The sequence below is a fragment of the Lithobates pipiens genome, unplaced genomic scaffold (assembly GCF_037356315.1).
Source record: "Lithobates pipiens isolate NorthernLeopardFrog02 unplaced genomic scaffold, aLitPip1_a1.2 Scaffold_8, whole genome shotgun sequence".
Lineage (NCBI taxonomy): Eukaryota > Metazoa > Chordata > Amphibia > Anura > Ranidae > Lithobates > Lithobates pipiens.
In genome coordinates this window covers 59813845-59829630 of record NW_027507903.1, presented here as the reverse complement: position 1 = coordinate 59829630, position 15786 = coordinate 59813845, and the positions used below count along the sequence as shown (strand labels likewise).

At 43.6% G+C, this 15786-nt stretch overlaps 1 long non-coding RNA gene across 1 annotated transcript; it reads left to right on the top strand.

Annotated features, from left to right (window-relative positions):
- The first annotated feature begins 823 nt into the window (after positions 1-823).
- Positions 824-6757, top strand: LOC143963678 (uncharacterized). The gene is made up of 2 exons (XR_013271020.1): positions 824-1075; positions 5718-6757. It is a non-coding gene; the product is annotated as an uncharacterized LOC143963678 (long non-coding RNA).
- The last annotated feature ends 9029 nt before the right edge of the window (positions 6758-15786 follow it).

Below are 15786 nucleotides of genomic sequence, written 5' to 3'. Positions count from 1 at the left end.
CTCCTCACTGCTTGGACAAAGGGCTAAACCAGGGAGAAACTAAAACCATATGGTTCAGTATCATCTGAGGACTCCTCGGGTGAATCTACCGGTGGAGTTTGTTTAGCTATTTTTCCTGATGGAGGCAAAGGAGTACTAACAGCTAATGGACTCAGAATGTCTGGGTCTAAATACAATACTTGCACAGCTTAATAAACCGGGTGAGCAGGGATCATGGCCGTCAATTCAGAAAGAGAGTCTTTCATGGTTTGTTTAAGTAGGTCGACCACCTGTTGGCCTTCTAATTCCCAGTTAGCTGCGTAGTCCCTGAGACAGTGTCTGCAGACAAGCTTATCAGGGAGTGGAATTGCGCCACATGCTCAGTCATTTTTCCTTGACACCTGCAGTGTGGGTGAAGGCGAATGATGATGTCTTTGAGATCTTGATCTTCTGGAAGACCTATGGTGCGAAGAACGTGACCTCCGCTTAGGGCTATTGTCATTGCCATGGCACCTTGAGGACTTTCTGGACCGCTTTGAAGGAACAGGGCTGAAACAAACAAAGTTTGTTTGTCAGTGGCGCACTCCTCCTCTCCATCGGTAAGCTCTGCCAATCTCTCCCTCTCCCCTGCCAGCACTGCGGATCGGAGAGAGGCAAAAACATGGAACCGATGCCACGGTAAGGGAGTAAGAACCCTGAAGGGTAAAACGCAAGGCTAGAGAAATATATCGTAAAAGGCAAAAAAAAAAATGCCCCTTCCGGGCATGCGAGGACCGGGAATAAATGTTTTAAAGGGGACAACATTTTTTATTTTTTTTAACCTGTAAAATTTAACCACCAGGGGTCAAAAACACCACAGTCATGGAAGCAAAAAAGAAAACCTGACCAAGAAGGAAGAGAAGCTGATCCTCCCACCGTCATCACCAGCATTCATTTTTCTGGAAGATTCAGCAGACTGCGTTCCTGTGAGGAAACTCTGCAAGACCCCAAAAGATCCACAGAAGGGGTTCCCAGTCTTATCAGCGCTAATAGCGGTCCAAGAACAGGGACTGTGCACAGGAGAGGCTGACCCCGGCGGATGCTGCCGACTGCAGAGGTATGGACGTACTGCTACTCTTCACCAGTCAAGAGGTATAAGGAAAAAAAGGAGAATGTTGGGGGAGGGGCTATGCCCTTTAATTTATGCTATTCACTAGTCCTGAAGGTGGAGTAGAGGCAGAGCTCTATCACATGTATGCTGCCATAGAGGCACCAGGAAATGTTATTATGTAACCCTCTTTTGGGGGGGAGGGGGTTATGATAAATGGTCCTCTCCACGCTAAACCTTTAGGTAAATAAGAGAACCAGGACCTTTGTTAGGTGGAAGAGTGAGCTTGATGATAATGTTGGCAGTGTCTCCACCCAGGACAGAGGGGATTCCCTTCCTGGAAAATTAACCAGTAATCTAATTGATTATAAAAGAAGAAGTCCAGCCAAAGCTCGTATGGCTGGACTTCTCCTATGGATCACAGGAGTGCAATTCTTTTTTGCACTCCTGTGACCCGTTTTCAGCAAAGAGTGGGCTGAAGCCCCGCTCTCTGCTGACAACACAGATATCAGTCCAGGCACCGCGACATACCGACAAATAAAGTCTGCATCCGCCAGCTGCCTGGACTGATACCCTTCTCATCCCCTCTGCGAGACGCTGAGAGTCTGAGATGGCCCGCTCCACACCCTCTACAGCCAAGCTCTCCAATGACTGACATTCTGTAGCTCTCTGCTCAATGAGCTCTGAATACCGAGTGACCGGCGGTGTTCAATCACTCAGTTTTCAGTGTAGAGGTGCCAGGGTACAGATGCAGCAAACCCATGCAAACCCATGCTTCTCTTTTAATTGGGAGCAGAAGAACTACTGCAACCAGCAAATAACATTAACCATAAGTATACAGATGCACGCCAGTATACAAATAATGCAAGTTTTTTATAAGAATCCAATATACAAACCGATATTATCAACAAAGGGCCCGATAGTCTTGTTGGAACTGTGCACAAATACCCAAGTATTAGAGTAGAGATACCTCCAGATGAATGTTGCAGCAAAGACTCATTGCAGGGGATGATGCAGCATGTGTCTTGAGACCATAAGACACATGCTGCATGCACAAGCCAGCTTTTTTCCCCTCACGCTGACAACCGGCTTGCAAAAGTATTCACCCCCCTTGGATTTTTACCTATTTTGTTACATTACAACCTTTAGTTATATGTGATGGATCAGAACACAATAGTCTAAGCTGGTGAAGTAAAATTACAAAAATATATACATAAAACTATTTTTCAGAAATAAAAAAATGATAATGGGCGTGTGCGTATGTATTCACCCCCTTTGTTATGAAGCCCATAAAAAGCTCTGGTGCAAGCAATTACCTTCAGAAGTCACATAATTAGTGAAATGATGTCCTAATGTGTGCAATCTAAGTGTCACATAATCTGCCATTACATGTACACACCTTTTTGAAAGGCCCCAGAGGCTGCAACACCTAAGCAAGAGGCACCACTAACCAAACACTGCCATGAAGACCAAGGAACTCTCCAAACAAGTAAGGGACAATGTTGTTGAGAAGTACAAGTCAGGGTTAGGTTATAAAAAATTATCCAAATCTTTGAGGATCCCTAGGAGCACCATCAAATCTATCATAACCAAATGGAAAGAACATGGCACAACAGCAAACCTGCCAAGAGACGGCCGCACTAAAACTCACGGACCGGGCAAGGTGGGCATTAATCAGAGAGGCAGCGCAGAGACCTAAGGTAACCCTGGAGGAGCTGCAGGATTCCACAGCAGAGACTGGAGTATCTGTACATAGGATGACAGTCGGGACAGGGAAACTGGTGAGAGTTGAGGGAAAGATGGATGGTGCTAAATACAGGGATATTCTTGAGCAAAACCTGTACCACTCTGTGTGTGATTTGAGGCTAGGACAGAGGTTCACCTTCCAGCTGGACAATGACCTCAAACACACTGCTAAAGCAACACTTGAGTGATTTAAGGGGAAACATGTAAATGTGTTGGAATGGCCTAGTCAAAGCCCAGACCTCATTCCATACATGTATACACTGCTCCTACAGCGCTGCAAAGATGCCACTTGCAGGACTTTTTTTTACGGTCCTGCAAGTGAACTTCTCTATTGTGAAAAGGACTCGGGCTTTCAAACTGGAGTGACAGGAGAGGCTCTTTACAGGCGCTATGCAGGCGCTATTTTTAGAGCTGTAGCGCCTGTAAAGTGCCTCAGTGTGAAAGTAGCCTAACGGCAGCATTAAAAGCATCCAGTGTGCAAATATAGAACACCTGGTATTTGTTTCTGTGAATATAAGGCATTCTCTGATTGGACCAAATTGGAAAGAGGAGGGAGTGATATAATTTCCACCTCATCCAATCTAAAAATGCCTTGTATTTATTGAAAAAAACCCACAAGGTTTACTATGTAAACTGGCTGTGCTGAGTGAGGGACCTCCTGTGGTCAGTGTGCAGTGAGTAAGGTCCAGAGGATCATGTCTATCACTGTAGTAGCGCTGAGTATTATAGTGATTGTCAGCTTTCACATCGGTCTCTCAGGTATGAGATATACATACAATACTTACATTGTGCCAAGCCGAACAAAAATGTATCTAAAATGATTCCTGTAGTTCAGTTTTAAAAAATTTCAGCTTTTTCTTAAAAGAATACCTGGTGATTCTGCCATAAAGGTCGTTATTTAGACACTTTCTGTTACAGGGTGACAACACTTTGTCCCTGTCTCCCAATTGTTCTCCTCTGTTGCCACCTTGACCTCTGAAAATCTACCTTGAGAAACGCACTCTAGCCATCACTGAAGTACATGTAGATAAGATGTTGCTGCAGAAAGGGTGCAGGAGATCAGCAGTGAGCTGCAACAAAGGATAGAAAAAAGGTGAACACGATTATTATTATTATTTTTAACAGGAATTGTATATGATGCACAAACTTCATGTCATTCAGAGTCAGTTTAAACATACTTTAAGTAACCCTATAAGTAGTGGCGTAGCATGGGTTGTCAGTGCCTGTGGCAAGGCAATTAATTTGTGCCCCCTTGCAACCACCATAACATACTACACTACACTAACCATACTACACTGTCCACTATACTACACTACACTGACCACCATACTACACTACACTGACCACCATTCCATACTACACTGACCACCATTCCATACTACACTGACCACCATACTACACTGACCACTATACTACACTACACTGACCACCATACTACAATGACCACTATACTACACTACACTGACCACCATACTACACTATACTGTCCACTATACTACACTATACTGGCCAGTACCACGACTCTCAGGAGGGAGTCTCACTCACCTTCTTGTCCTGGTCTGCATCAGTCCGGAGATAGGAGGAGGAGGAGGAGAAGACAGTAGCAGCTCACATTTTTGCTTCTCTCCCCCGTGCTCTAACTGCCATGTTCAGTGTCCAGCTGGCGCACCATGATTGGTCATATGGGGGTCATGTCCGGAGGCGGGACGTCAGGGGCAATCGTGGACAGGCCAGCCCTACGCTTCACATGACCCCCATACACCCAATCACAGGGTGCCAGACACTGAACTCGGGGGCCTGAGCGTGGAGGGACACAGGAGCATAAAATTAGGAGGAGGCAGCCAGTAGTGACACATACTGACGCCCCCCCAAATGTTGCCCCCGGGGCCACGGCACCCCTTGCACCCCCCACGCTACGCCACTGCCTATAAGTGGTTGTAAAGTCAGAAGTTTTTTTATCTTAATGCATACTATAGATATGCATAGTTACCTGAGGTCCATCTAGATCCAGTGATGTTGCAGGAGTTTCTCAGCTGCCCGGGACTCCCCTTCTCATTGGCTGAGACAGCAAGGCGGCACCATTGGCTCCTGCTGTTGTCAATCAAAGTTGGTCAGCCAATGAGGAGAGAAATGGAGCGGGGCCGGGCTACGGCTCCATGTCTGAATGGACACAGGGTGCCCCTATAGGAAGATGCTTGTTGTTGGGGCATTCAACAGAAGTGAGGGGCCAGGAGTACTGAAGAGGGACGCGAGAAGGAGAGGATCCAGACTTCTCTATGCAGAACCACCGCAGGGGGGGGGGGGGTTAAGTATGACATGTTTATGATTGTTATCTAAAAAAAGATTTTAGTATCACTTTAAAACTGAACTCAAACTTTCTTTTTACTAGAACTGAATACAATTATCAGTCCCAGCATAGATCATACCTCTGTACCATGTTGCTCTGCTGTCTGCAGATCCCTGGATAGTTTAGGTTTAGTTGTGGCTTTGTACCATGTGACACTTTGTATATCCTGCTGATAGACTCTGTTCTTTCCACAGCTACTTCCTGCAGTGCCCATATAGTCCATATAATCTATACACTCAACTTTGTAGACTTTCAGACACTGTAAATGATGTAACTTCCTTCACAGCTCTGATGGTGGGTGGAATGGAATACATCCTTATTAGCTTGTGTCAGTCCTTCATTGGTAAGCTACGTATATCTATTCCTTTTTGGGGACACATTTCCTGGGTGCAATTGTATATTGTTCATTATAGATTTGGATTGTGGAACTGTGGAGTGGTTTGCCTCTATGGCAGATAGAGTTGGGTTCCACATATATCCAAATTTCTTCAACTATAAATGCACTTATTTCAATGTATTGTTTTGAGGTTTGCTCATATATACGTTTGTTCTCTACAGAGATATTCACACGTATACAAACAAAACTCTGAAGTATACTCCCGAAGAAGCGGTTTTATCGCAAAACATGTAGAGGTTGAACTGATCCAGGACGGTTATCTGATCCCCTTCACGGATGGATCAACGTTTACTTTTTCAGTACTTTTTCAGAGATTCTAGTTTACGTCTACTGTATTTTTCCCTATAATGCCGCATACACACGATCGGAAATTCTTGTCGGAAAAGACTTGGATGGTTTTTTCGACTGAATTTCCAACAGAATTCCACTCAAGCTTGTGTTGCCTACACACGGTCACACCAAATTCCAACCGTGAAGAATGATGTACAACACTACGAAGCACTGTGAAAATGAAGTTGTTTGCGAGCGTGCGTCGGCGTGAGATTTGCACGTCGGAATTGCCACAGACGATCGGAATTTCCAATAGAAACTTTTTCCGTTGGCAGGTCTTTCTTAAAAGCTAACTTGCAGTGAGTTTTGTTTAAAAGGTGGCATGGAAAATAAAACACACAAAACAGAAAATAAATCCTTGCCATCCAGGCACTAACTATCCATATCCGGTTCCTAACTCATCGGTGAAGGGCTTCTCCCAGTCACCCACAAAACAAAGATTATGCAAACCTTTTCTTTCTCTCACCAAGCAAACTTCACATAAGCAGCTCTCTCAGGTTTTTGACTTCCTGAGTCCCAGGCCAAGAGCAATCCACCCGTGCCTAATTTATACCACCTGTTGGTGGATACAAGTGGACCACAAAATCTGGTATCTGGAACCACACTGGATTTCACCTTAGTTCTCCACAAAAGAACGTATGCGGGGTGCAACATAATGTCCATCAAACATCTCACCTTTCATAATGTTCCTCTATATATATATATATATATATATATATATATATATATATATATATATATATATATATACAGTGCCTTGAAAAAGTATTCACACCCCTTGAAATTTTGCACAGTTTGTCATGTCACAACCAAAAACGTAAATGTATTTCATATGAAGTAGAAGGAAAAAGATAAATGATTTTCAAATTTTTTTATTTGTTTTGTTGTTATTTTGTTGAACCACCTTTCACTGCAATTATAGCTGCAAGTCTTTTTGGGTTTGCCTCTACCAGCTTTCCACATGTATAGTGAACTTTTTGCTCATTCTTCTTTGCAAAATAGCTCAAGCTCGGCCAGATTGGATGGAGCGCGTCTATGAACAGCAGTTTTCTAGCTTTGCCACCGATTTTCAATTGGATTTAGGTCTGGACTTCGACTGGGCCATTCTAACACATGAATATGCTTTGTTCCATCATATAGAGGTTATTAAACTGTGAATACAACAGTCCATGGGTAAACAGTGAGAAAAACTATATAGCCAAAAAGGGGATTCCACGTACCATCAGTGCTGGAATAAAGACACTGACAATGAAACCACCACCGGTTAGTAATAAATCCTGATCTGGAGCCTAGACGTGGCGGTCCCATATATTGGTGGTTACACCACATGCCTTGTTGACTCATTGAACATATGCCCATTTGAGTCTCCATACTCTGGATTTGGTCTGATAAGTTGGCTGCTTCTGAGGACTGCTTCTCTGTGATATCTCCTGACCAATTGGACCATCTTCCATCCTGATCTGGAGACTAGATGTTGTGGAGGTCCCATATATTGGTGTTTACACCACATGCCTTGTTGACTCATTGAGCTTATGCCCATTTGAGTCTCTTTACTCGGGTAAGCCTCCTCACTAACTAACTAACTAACTAACTAACTTACTAACTAACTAATGGTGGTGGTTTCCTTGACTTCAGTGTCTTCACTCCAGCACTGATGGCACGTGGAATCCCCTTTTTGGCTATATAGATTTTCTCACTGTTTACCCATGGACTGTTGTGTTCACGGTTTAATAATCACACTTCACTGTTTTCATTAAATTTTACACTATATATTAGGTTGTATATATGAATTTGTAACATTATGAATTTTTGAGCGCCTCAAAAATTAATTGGTATACACTTATCTTAGTGTTGTGCTGGCTGCTATTTGATATACGTTTATACGTTTATACGTCAGTGCAATTTATACAAATTTTTCCAACTCTGAGCAGCTTCCCTGTCCCTGCTGAAGAAAAGCATCCCCACAACATAGTTACATAGTTGGTCAGGTTGAAAAAATACAAAAGTTCAACCATAAAAAAATGAATAAAATAAAAAATATCTTCAATCCAATATACCCAATTCTATACCCACAGTTGATCCAGGGGAATGCAAGAAACCCCAGCAGAGCATGCTCCAAGTTGCTACAGCAGGGGAAAAAATTCCTTCCTTCCTTCCCAAGAGGCAATCAGATTTTCCCTGGAACAACTTTACCTATAAATGTTAGTACCTGTTATATTATGTACATTTAGGAAAGTATCCAGGCTTTTCTTAAAGCAATCTATTGAGCTAGCCAGAACCACCTCTGGAGGGAGTCTACTCCACAATTTCACAGCTCTTACTGTGAAGAAACCATTCCGTATTTGGAGATGAAATCTCTTTTCCTGTAGACGTAAAGAGTGCCCCCTTGTCCTCTGTCTTGACCGTAAAGTGAACAACTCAACATCAAGTTCACTATATGGACCCCTTATATATTTGAACATGTTGATCATACCCCCCCATATTCTCTTCCCCTCAAGAGTGAATAATGTTCCTGAATATTCCTATAATCTTTCCTCATAGCTGAGCTCCTCCATGCCTCTTATCAGTTTGGTTGCTCTTCTCTGCACTCTCTCCAGTTCCCCGATATCCTTTTTGAGAACTGGTGCCCAAAATTTAACTGCATATTGCAGATGAGGTATTACTCATGATTTGAACAGGGGCAAAATGATATCTCTCTCTCTGGAGTCCATATCTCTCTTAATAGAAGAAAGGACTTTGCTCACTTTGGAAACCGCAGCTTGACATTGCATGCTAATATTGAGCTTATGATCTACCAAAACCCCCATGCATGCATATTCTTACCCCCCAAGTGCATAACTTTACATTTATCAACATTAAACCTTATCTGCCACATAGTCGTCCAATTAAACCGTGCATTGAGGTTGGCTTGTAAATTGGAGACATCCTGTAAGGACGTTATTCCACAGCGTAGCTTGGTGTCATCTGCAAAGACAGAAATGTTACTTCTGATCCCAGACTCAATATAATTTATAAAGATATTAAAAAGTAAGGGTCCCAACACTAGACTTTACCTTACACATGAGCCGTGTGTGCAGAACTGTATCGAACGCTTTTGCAAAATCCAAGTATACCACGTCCACCGCCACCCCTCTGTCCAAGGTTTTACTTACCTCTTCATAAAAAGAAATCAGGTTTGTCTGACAACGTCTGTCTTTCATGAATCCATGCTGTCTGTTGCTTAAAATGTTTTTTTTCCCAGCAAGAACTCATCTATGTGGTCTTTTATTAAAGGGATTGTAAAGAGAATTTTTTTTTTAAATAACATGTTATACTTACCTCCACTGTGCAGCTCGTTTTGCACAGAGTGGTCCCGAACCTGCTCTTCTGGGGTCCCTCGGCGGCTGTCTCTGCTTCCTCCCTCAGATGCTTCTCACGTTCATGCGAGCTCCCTCGCATGGTGAGAAGCATCTGCGGGCGCGCTCCCATGATACAGCCGGCGGCTATAGCTGCTCGCTGTATCACACGGCCCCGCCCCCGGCGCTCCGCGTCAGTGGATGTGATTGACAGCAGCGTGATTCAATGGCTGCGCTGCTTTCCATCCATCCACTCCAGCCAATCAGTGGCCAGGCTGAATGGTGGAAAGGATGTCGGGGGACGAGCGCGGGACTTTCGAGGAGTAAGGTAAGTAGAACGGGGGGGCTGGGGGCGCCGGGACTGTCAGATGTTTTTTCACCTTAATGCATAGAATGCATTAAGGTGAAAAAACATTTACCTTTACAACCCCTTTAAAAGCTCCAGTATCTTCACAACTATAGAATTTAAACTAACAGGTCTATAGTTACTTGGTAAAGACTTTGTTCCCTTTTTAAATATAGGCACCACATTGGCCCTGCGCCAATCCAGTGGTACTATTCCCCGTCATTAATGAGTCCCTAAAAATTAAATACAATGGCTTTGAAATTACAGAGCTCAATTCTTTTAGGATCCATGGGTGGATGGCATCAGGTCCAGGTGCTTTATACACCTTTATTCTGTCTAAATATTTCTGGACCATATCACTTTTGAGCCATTGTGGATTTGGGGCTGTGTCACTACCACCCCCATTATGGTCATGAGCTCCCCCATGCTTCTTTGTATACACAGAGCTGAAGAAAGTATTTAATACATTTGCCTTCTCTTTGTCCCCAGTCACCCACTCCAGATTGTTTTGTAAAGGGACTACATGCTCAGACTTGACATTTTTACTATTAATATATTTGAAGAATTTTTTGGAGTTTGTCCTACTATCTTTTGCAATCTGTCTTTCATTTTGAATTTTTGCATCCTTAATTTCCTTTTTACATATTCGGTTATATTCTTTGTAACATTTAAATGACACTAGTGTTCCTTCATTTTTATATTTTTTAAAAGCTCATATCTTATAGTTTATAGCTTTTTTAACTTTGGCCGTGAGCCACATAGGTTTTATTTTTAGCCTTTTAAACGTATTGCCCATGGGAATATACTTTGCTGTGAGATCACAAACAGTCTTTTTGAAGAATTCCCATTTCTGTTCTGTGCCCATTGATGCCAATATTCTCTCCCAGTCTAGGTCCTGGAGAGCAGCCCTCATATTTGGAAAATTTGCTCTCTTGAAATTGTTTTTGTCTTTCCCGTTTGTGATGTTTGCTTACAGCTAACATCAAATGAGGTATTTGAGGTATTTATTAATTCTATAAAGAAAAATGTATATTATTATTATTTAAATTAGGAATACTTGTCACGTTTACACAATTAACACTAATTTGATATTTGCACTAGGGGTTAATAATAATCTAATTATGGTCATATAATTTAATGTATTGTATATTTACTTTTATTTTCATAATATATTATATCTGTGGATGGATGATTTAATTATTTATATATTTGGGTTATCGAGTTCTCTAGTAATGTGAACATGATCTGCTATGGATTAATATGAAACAGTGTTGGCGCTTATTGAACATGATATAATCATATTCAAGGTCTATAACTTTAGGTGGGGCCGTAAAGGTTAGCCTATGGCTTCCAACAAACTTAATTTTCAATATTTTTGTTTATCAATCATCTGTTAAACAGCTTAATGTGTCGTTTTTTCCCTGGCAATAGGGAAGTTTGGCCATACCCATTATGGTACTTTTGGCTAAACACTTGTGACTCAGAACGAGGTTTGGTTTCTTATTTAAGGTGGTGAGTCATTACACTGCCCGTTCCCCATTGACAACATCAAGTATGACGAAACGCATCTGGAGGAGGTTACGTGTTGACATCACCACGCTGTGTACTAGGAGGATGGGCTTCTGTTGTTTGCTGGCCGACTTTGTTTTTATATGCAGCTTTTAAACGTACCAAATGTAAGTAAAATACTTTTTTATAATTAAATCAAATAGACTGTATTACACTATGGTCAGTCTTTTTCCTGGGTCAATTGCTCAGTGTAACGGTCACGGACTCCATAAATGGTGTCAGGGCTTGGGAGACCTACAGCCATTCATCCTATGATACTCGGCCAGAGATTGTCTGTGCAAGCTAAAGGCCTTGGCTGGGCTAAAGCCACATGCCCTTTTTGCTTGCCATCTGGTTAGCAGATTTTTCTTAAGGTAACGGCCGGGGCACTTTTTTGGTTGGAATCACTGTGGTGCCACTGGGAAGAAGATTTATTCCATCCTATATTCCATCCTATATGTTGATCAATAACATGCCACTTCAATGAAAACTTTCCTGCATTATTTGGGACTATTTAATATAGCTTCTCATATTTCCTATCCATTATTCTGTGTATCTCACTTCAAGCTGCTGCTTTGTTTATATTATTCATTTATGCTGGTACATTAGCACGGTTTCTTGTCCAAATAATATTCATTTGTAGCCTACTCCCTGCCGTCAGAGCATGGGGAGGAAGAGGGGATGTAGTGGTTAGTCATGTCACCGCAACGACAACTTCATAAGATACTCGTTGAATAAGGATTTCTGTAAACAAATCTATCCAACTTGATCAACTAACTTGATAAAGGTAATGCCTCTTTGCTATACTTCTCTATATCATGAGCCACATGAACACACGCTTTGTTTTGCATTAAGCAGTTGTTGGTACTGTGTACCTGGGTTTGTAATTAGTGGTATACCACTGCACAGGTTAAGTTGCCTTTCTACAGCTTTTGTATGTTCTTTTTGAAAACTTAATAAAAAGATTTGAGAAAAAACATATTTATCCACAGAAAACGATGCATATAAGCACAATACCATTTAAAAAATATAAAAATGTTTTGGTCCCTGACATTCAGCTCTGGTGGTCCCCGACATTTGGCTCTGGTGGTCCCTGACATTCGGCTCTGGTGATCCCTGATATTTGGCTCTGGTTGTCCCTGGCATTTTGCACTGATAGTCCCTCACATGCTGCCCTGGTGGTCCCTGACATTTAGCTCTGGTGGTCCCTGACATTCGGCTCTGGTGGTCCCTAACATTTGGCTCTGGGGGTCCCTGGAATTTGGCACTGGTGGTCCCTGACACGCTGCACTGGTGGTCCCTGACATTCAGCTCTGTTGGTCCCTGACATTCAGCTCTGGTGGTCCATGACATTCAGCTCTGGTGGGCCCTTACATTCGGCTCTGGTGGTCCCTGGAATTTGGCACTGGTGGTCTCTGACATGCTGCACTGGTGGTCCCTGACATTCAGCTCTGGTGGTCCCTGACCTGCTGCACTGGTGGTCTCTGACATTGGGCTCTGGTGATTCCTGATATTTGGCTCTGGTGGTCCCTAACATTCAGCTCTAGTGGCCCCTTACATCTGGCTCTGGTGGTCCTTGACATTTGGCACTAGTGGTCCTTGGCATTCAGCTCTGGTGGTCCCTGAAATGCTGCACTGGTGGTCCCTGAATTTTGGCTCTGATAGTCCCTGACATGCTGCAACGGTGGTCCCTGACATTTGGCTCTGGTGGTGATCCTTGACATTTGGCTCTGGTGGTCCCTGACATTCAGCTCTGGTGGTCCCTGACATTTGGCTCTGGTGATCCCTGATATTTGGCTCTGGTGGTCCCTGACATTTGGCTCTGGTGGTCCCTGACATTCAGCTCTGGTGATCCCTGATATTTGGCTCTAGTGGTCCCTGACATCTGGCTCTGGTGGTCCCTGACATTTGGCTCTGGTGGTCCCTGACATTTGGCACTAGTGGTCCTTGGCATTCAGCTCTGGTGGTCCCTGACATGCTGCACGGGTGGTCCCTGAATTTCAGCTCTGATGGTCCCAGACATGCTGCGCTGGTGGTCCCTGACATTTGGCTCTGGTGGTGGTCCTTGACATTTGGCTCTGGTGGTCCCTGACATTCAGCTCTGGTGGTCCCTGACATTTGGCTCTGGTGATCCCTGATATTTGGCTCTGGTGATCCGTGATATTTGGCTCTGGTGGTCCCTGACATTCAGCTCTGGTGGTCCCTGACATGCTGCACTGGTGGTCCCTGACATTGGGCTCTGGTGATCCCTGATATTTGGCTCTGGTGGTCCCTAACATTCAGCTCTAGTGGTCCCTGACATCTGGCTCTGGTGGTCCCTGACATATGGCTCTGGTGGTCCCTGACATTTGGCACTAGTGGTCCTTGGCATTCAGCTCTGGTGGTCCCTGACATGCTGCACTGGTGGTCCCTGAATTTTCACTCTGATAGTCCCTGACATGCTGCAACGGTGGTCCCCGACATTTGGCTCTGGTGGTGGTCCTTGACATTTGGCTCTGGTGGTCCCTGACATTCAGCTCTGGTGGTCCCTGACATTTGGCTCTGGTGATCCCTGATATTTGGCTCTGGTGGTCCCTGACATTTGGCTCTGGTGGTCCCTGACATTCAGCTCTGGTGATCCCTGATATTTGGCTCTAGTGGTCCCTGACATCTGGCTCTGGTGGTCCCTGACATTTGGCTCTGGTGGTCCCTGACATTTGGCACTAGTGGACCTTGGCATTCAGCTCTGGTGGTCCCTGACATGCTGCACTGGTGGTCCCTGAATTTCGGCTCTGATGGTCCCAGACATGCTGTGCTGGTGGTCCCTGACATTTGGCTCTGTTGTTGGTCCTTGACATTTGCCTCTGGTGGTCCCTGACATTCAGCTCTGGTGGTCCCTGACATTTGGCTTTGGTGATCCCTGATATTTGGCTCTGGTGATCCCTGACATTTGGCTCTGGTTGTCCCTGACATTTGGCTCTGGTGATCCCTGACATTCGGCTCTGGTGGTCTCTGACATTTAGCTCTGGTGGTCCCTGACATTCGGCTCTGGTGGTCTCTGAGATTTGGCTCTGGTGGTCCCTGAGATTTGGCTCTGGTGGTCCCTGACATCTGGCTCTAGTGGTCCCTGACATTTGGCTCTGGTGGTCTCTGAGATTTGGCTCTGGTGGTCCCTGACATCTGGCTCTAGTGGTCCCTGACATTTGGCTCTGGTGGTCCCTGACATTTGGCTCTGGTGGTCTCTGACATTTGGCAATGGTGGACAATGACACGTTGCACTGGTTCACATTTATAGTAAAATGCTTTGTATTTATAAGGCTGTAACCTATCATACTGTGTGTTATGTTTGGCTTGCTGGCTGCAGAATTAGGGGTGTAATTTATGTTGAAGTGGGCGAGTTCCAGGGGCGGACTGACAACTCACGGGGCCCCCGGGCAATGGAGATTATGGGGCCCCTAGGCAATCAGAGATTATACAATCACACAGTATACACATACATGTACACGCAGTATACACCGACATGTTTCTATTGGCAGAGAAGGTACTGGAGAGGTGGGGCAGCTATAATCTCAGGATTTTTAGACCAAAAGTATGACGGTAAGGGATATTTCAGACACAGATGTAAAAAAACACAGATTTTTCCATACTGTCCCTGGTTTTACTGAGGCTGGCAACCCTGATGGGGCCCCCTAGTGGCCCCCGAATGGTCAGTCCGCCCCTGGCAAGTTCACATTTACATGTACAAGTCTCGTGTACCTCCCACATTCACTCCCATCCCAAGGATTCATGGGAAATGTAGGCTGATTACAGTTATAGAGAAAAGAGGATATGATGCAATCACTGTTCTAACACCTCCTACCTGCCAGAATACAGGCTGCATTTTTTGAATGTGAGACCCAAATTCTGGAAAATGAAATCAGTCATATCTCTTAAACGGTAAGAAATTTCACAAATGTGATAACTGTTTAGTGTTTTGTGTGTGTGTGGGGGGGGGTTGTTGTACTAATGGGGGATTTTTTGAAAATCCTGGAGTTCTAATATAAGGAGTTAAAAAAATTTAACCATAGTGGAAAACTCACGTCTCCAGATTGTCATCGCACTTTACTGAATGTATGGTTCATTGTGAAAATTTAGAAATGTGTCACAGATCCATAATATTTACTCAAGATTCATAATGAAGGACCATTGCATGGTGAAGAAAATATCTGATTCATGCATTCTTCTCTACTATAGCCTAATAAACCTCAGATGGTTTCTTTATTTGGATGAGTCTGGAACACATTTTCTTGTTTTTGTTCCTTGTTTGGTAGTGAAATGATTCTGTGTTATTCTTTCAATTATTTGTAGAGACCACAATCATTTCTTAGGCTTGTCCTTTGGATTACTTAAAGGGTAACTCCACTTCTGTGGGAAAAAATGTAGGTAATAAAAATAATAATAAATACAGTATACAATAATCTTTCAGGAACTACCTAGAGCCCGGTGACATGTTGCTAACAAGCTCTTTTGCTTTCCTTACTTTAATTTCCTATCTTTTTCGGATGTGTTGTTTCATAACCCCCGGATTTGCTGTTTTGTAAATGGTTTGATGAGTTGGGGATATGTCAGTATCATGGGGAAGTGGCAACACCTCTTTATATGATGTTTTCATTATCTTTGTTGATAATATGATATCTGCTTATGTTTGATTAC